This window comes from Neoarius graeffei, chromosome 18 (assembly GCF_027579695.1).
Source record: "Neoarius graeffei isolate fNeoGra1 chromosome 18, fNeoGra1.pri, whole genome shotgun sequence".
Classification (NCBI taxonomy): Eukaryota; Metazoa; Chordata; class Actinopteri; order Siluriformes; family Ariidae; genus Neoarius; species Neoarius graeffei.
The window spans coordinates 15,610,430-15,615,767 of NC_083586.1; the positions used below are offsets into that span (position 1 = coordinate 15,610,430).

General features: G+C 44.2%; 1 long non-coding RNA gene across 1 annotated transcript; it reads right to left on the minus strand.

Moving 5' to 3' along the window:
• Positions 1–3,547: 3,547 nt before the first annotated feature.
• On the minus strand, positions 3,548–4,170 carry LOC132866613 (uncharacterized). The gene is made up of 3 exons (XR_009650603.1): positions 3,999–4,170; positions 3,837–3,897; positions 3,548–3,633 (listed from the first exon to the last, which is right to left on the minus strand). It is a non-coding gene; the product is annotated as an uncharacterized LOC132866613 (long non-coding RNA).
• Between the last annotated feature and the right edge of the window lie 1,168 nt (positions 4,171–5,338).

Genomic DNA, 5,338 nt, shown 5'->3' on the forward strand with positions numbered 1-5,338 from the left:
TAAGTGCTGTCAAGTGATTAAAATATTTAATCATGAATCGCACATTTTTATCACATGAGAAACCATTGTAATTCTCTGATCAGCATAAAAAAGTGAATGGGCTTGCTTTGTACCAATGGTGTTTTTTTTTTTTTTTAATTGCAAAGCAGAGCTAGTAAGAGAAGTGAATTGATTTACTGCTTGAGTTAGTCTACAAGTCTAATCAGAGAGACAGGTTACACAGTGACGGTAGGCTTGACTCAATGCTATCCCAGAAATCCTTCCTGTAATATGCAAATTTGGCCGCCTCTGATTGGACAGCCAAATTTGCATATTACAGGAAGGATTTCTGGGATAGCATTGAGTCAAGCCTACCGTCACTGTGTAACCTGTCTCTCTGATTAGAGTTGTAGACTAACGCAAGCAGTAAATCACTTCACTCATGGTTCTCTTGCTAACTGGGTGTGAACCGCGAGTCATTAGAGTGATCAAAGGATTTCCTGTTAGGGTGATCAATGGCAAATTTAAGATGCTATTCTTCACTCAATCTGGCAATCTGACTCTCTCTGCAAATTTAGGCATCTTAAAATGTTTTTATTAATGCCAAATAAAATATCCAGCACAAATTATATATGATAGACATAAATTAATAATTTATAAATTTTATTTTAAACACGTTTTTAGTTACCGGGACTGCAGCTTATCACCGCTCCCACCCACGCCGCATATGTGCACTCCTGCCCGCATGCATATGTGCACTTCCGGTCCCGCCCGCGCGCATATGTGCACTTCCGGTCCCGCCCGCACCGCATATGTGCACTCCCGCTCCCGCCCGCGCGCATATGTGCACTTCCGGTCCCGCCCGTGCCGCATATGTGCACTCCCGCTCCCGCCTGCGCCGCATATGTGCACTCCCGCTCCCGCTCGTGCCGCATATGTGCGCTCCCGCTCCCGCCCGTGCCGCATATGTGCACTCCTGCTCCCGCCCGTGCCGCATATGTGCGCTCCCGCTCCCGCCCGTGCCGCATATGTGCACTCCTGCTCCCGCCCGTGCCGCATATGTGCACTCCCGCTCCCGTCCACGCCCATATGTGCACTCCCGCTCCCACCCGTGCCATATATGTGCACTCCCGCTCCCGCCCGCGCGCATATGTGCACTTCCGGTCCCACCCGCGCCGCATATGTGCACTCCCGCTCCCTCCCGCGCGCGCATATGTGCACTTCCGGTCCCACCCGCGCCATATATGTGCACTCCTGCTCCCGCCCGCGTGCATATGTGCACTTCCGGTCCCGCCTGCGCCATATATGTGCACTCCCGCTCCCGCCCGCGCGCATATGTGCACTTCCGGTCCCGCCCGCGCCGCATATGTGCACTCCTGCTCCCTCCCGCGCACGCATATGTGCACTTCCGGTCCCGCCCGCGCCGTATATGTGCACTCCCGCTCCCGCCCGCGCGCATATGTGCACTTCCGGTCCCGCCCGCGCCCGCAATGAGTTTTCAAAATTTGTCCCGCGCCGCACTGCTTTGCGGCGGGTCCCGCGAGTCCCGCGGGAGTCCCGCGGGAGTGCAGGGCTCTACCCAGCAGAACACTGCCCAGAGCTTCACACTGCCTCCAAATCCTTGCCTTCTTCCCATAGTACATCCTGGTGTCATCTCTTGCCCAGGTAAACAACACACCTTACCTTAGTGAAACCTGGTTGTCTACATGACATAAAAGAAATCATAATACATCAGTCCAGGCCACCTTCGTCTATTGCTCCATGGTCCACTACTGATGTTTACATGCCCATTGTAGGCCCTTATGGTGGACAGTAGTCAGCATAAGTACTCTGACTGATATTGCCCCATATGCAGCAAGCTGTGATGCACTGTGGGTTCTGACACCTTTCTATCATAGCCAGCAGTAACTTTTTTTTTTGCCAATTTGTGCTACAGTATCTCCTTGTGGGACTGGACCAGATGGTCTCACCTTCAGTGAGTCTTCGACACCCATAACCCTGTCACTGGTTCACTGGTTGTCCTTCCTTGGACCACTTTTGGTAGGTACTAACCACTGCATACCGGGAACACCTCACAAGACTTGCTGTTTTGCAGATATTCTGACCCAGTCATCTGTCCATCACAATTGGTTTTTGTCAAAATTGCTCAGATCCTTACATACACGTGTCCATTTTTCACCTTCGAGAACTGACTGTTCACTTACTGCCTAATATATTCCACCCTTTGACCCCTTGAGAGGTGCCAGTGTAACATGACCATCAATGTTATTCACTTCACCTGTCAGTGGTTTTAATATTCTGATACCCATCCAGTACTCAGCTGCAAGTGTCTGTAAGGTCCACAGGTCCTTTTTCTCTATGTGGGGTATTCACAAGCACCCTCTACATGCCAATCATTACATGCACCATTAAAATCATGAAAAAAGTCCAAACATCAAAATGAAACCTGGTCCTTGCAGTACAATACAGTATAAAGCACTACACTGATACATTATTAAAGGAAAACTCCGCCCTCACACAATCAATCTGTTTATAGTGAAAGATTTGGTTGTGTGTTTAGAGAATGTGGTGTTTATGTGTTGCCATTTTTATGATCCCTAGGAGAGGTTAGGAGCTGTGTGGTGCACTGATGTTCCAGGGGGACATCTCAACTAAAGGGTAAAACAGTCAGGTTGCTCTGTTTGCTCCTAAAGACAAAAGTCAAAGAGTTTTTTTTTCCCCCAGTAGTGCACCATTTTCCAGGAACATATGAATAAGAAGTCTAGTGTAGATGTAGTGGCGGTATTGCTGAAAGCACTGGAAAGAATGACACAATTGCACTGAATGACAAACAGGAAGTTAGCATGAGCCTTGATGCTTTGGAAGCTGATGTATTTGAGCAGAGATCGGGGCGGTTCTAGCCATTTTGGGGCCTTAGGCGAAATACAGACATGGGGCCCTCAAAAGTCAGTCTTGAAACACACATACAGAATAATGGTCATCCCTACTTGGCACATGCCATATCTCCTTGCTGTAAATTCAGAAAAAAAGATAGCAAACTGCCACTAACAATGTGCCCCAAATAAGCTCCACAGTGAAACAGGTTTGAGATTACTCCAGCATTTGCCAAAATTCTGACAGTGTTTATTGCTCAGATCAAACCAGAAAGAGAGAGCAACAAGGCAAACAACAGAAGAAGAGACAGTAGAGAGAGGTAGCCAATTTTAAGAGTCAATCTCCATATTTTAATAAAACAAGGATATCTGAAATCCAATTATTATTTTTACTCTACAGATACATATTACCAGATATAAAATGATCTTATTCTTATCAGAAGTAGAACACAAATAGATACATATTACCAGACACACCTTACCAGAGATACAAAATGATCTTACTGTTATCAGAACTACAACACAAATGGATATTACTCTATCGAAACCTCTACATTTCAATGGGATAAGACTGATGCCAAGATAAATGTACGAAAGAGAGAGAGAGAGAGAGAGAGAGAGAGAGAGAGAGAGAGAGAGAGTTTGTGTGTGAGAGAGAGTGAGTGAGTGAGTGAGAAAGAGAGCCATTTGGTGACAGGCAATACAGTGGTTGAGAGACAGATACAGAGGGATTGTGAGTTTGTAAAGGATGCAGCCAGTACATTATTGAAATGTCCTTAATCTTCAAAATTCCATTGTTCATGTATTCCATCACCATTCCATAATGGGGTGTGGGTGAGTGTGTGTGTGTGCGAGAGAGAGAGAGGGGGGTAGAGAAAGAGAGAGGTATGAGTTTTTAAAGGTTGCAGCCAGTACATTACTGAAAAGTCCTTAATCTCCAAATGTCCATTGTTCATCATAATCATATGAGAAAGAAAGTCCTACTTGTTGCTGGCTTCTCCAAAGTCTTCATAGAAAGGTGGTGTGCAGAGGTATGGAACCCAAACTACAATAAACAACACAGCATTATAACAAAACAACTCAGTACACTTTTTTCTTTGATGATATGATCTATGAACACAAGTAATCCTTTGTCAAATCACATACCTTGTTCAGCAAGGGCTCACTGGCAGAAGTTGGTGTTGTCCATCCGTCTTGTCTCTTATTATCTTTCACTACTGTGACACAAGACAACAGCAAATCAATCATGGAACAGTAGAAATAAATACCCAAAATGTATTGTTAAAATGAATACCTTCTCTTTGTCCCTGTCTTCCATTTCTTTGTCCGTACCCGTTTTTCTTCATCTGTGTGTCTGTTTTGCCTTTATGTTTCAGGTCTCCCTCTCTCCTTTGTGCCTTTCTTGCTTGTCTCTTCTCCATGTACTTCTCCTGGCCTTCATCATCTATATAATCCTATTGTTATTGTCTTTCTGGTCTCCAGAAAAGAGTGTAAAAGTGGTAGAAAGTCAACTGCTGCCACGATGCCACTGCAACTAAAACCGTCAAGCTATGACTGATACCTTTTTCCCCCTCAGTCACAATTTAACTCAATATCCACTTATGCTCTAACTTGCAACAATAAAAAGATTGCTTTAAAGTTGCTTCTTGAAAAAGGTTGCATATTTGACTGACAGCTATAATAATTAGATTGATTTGAATAAATAAATAAACAGGCTACTTCAGCTACTACTCTTGATATTCCAGATTATACATAAAAAATGTAATTTGAAAAATGTAGTTAGTTTCAGAAGTGCAGCTGCATTCTTTTTGCTTTGTGCCCTTTTTTTCGTTTAGCGCAACCACTCACATAACTGCGCTTCATCTTGTTTACAGTTCCCTCTGCTTTGGTTTGAATTTCCATCACGCACCTGTCTATGTCGTCAGATCATGGACTAGTCCAATGTAAAACAACCAGGGTGTGTGTGTGTGCTGGGACAAATACTATATACACATGAATTCGATATTCTGATGCTATTTTGGTGTGTTTTTCCATTTATATCGTTGACTACTTAATATCAGAGACAAATTAAGATTACATATATATTGTTTGGTGTTTACCGTGACGGGGCTGACTGTTAGGGGCCCCCAAATTTTGGGGGCCCTAGGCAACCGCCTTGGTTTGCCTAATGGTAAGTCCGCCCCTGGCAGAGAGTACAGGTGATGAGAGAACTGGACAGACTAAAGGACTAAAGTGCTGCTGCATCACTCTCTTTAGGTAGAGGTGACAAGAGAGCTAAATTTCAATGCACTGTCACTATTGGCAGAAAGCACTGAAAAGTATTGTGGGTTATGAAGGAAGCCATTGACAACTATTAGTATTATTTTATTAGTTTATATCATTCATTCATTCATTCATTCATTCAGTTGTTGGTTAGATCACAAATAATTTTCACCCATTTTGTTCTGTTGGAGTTGATGTAAAATTGCCAGGGTCTGATCTTTCTA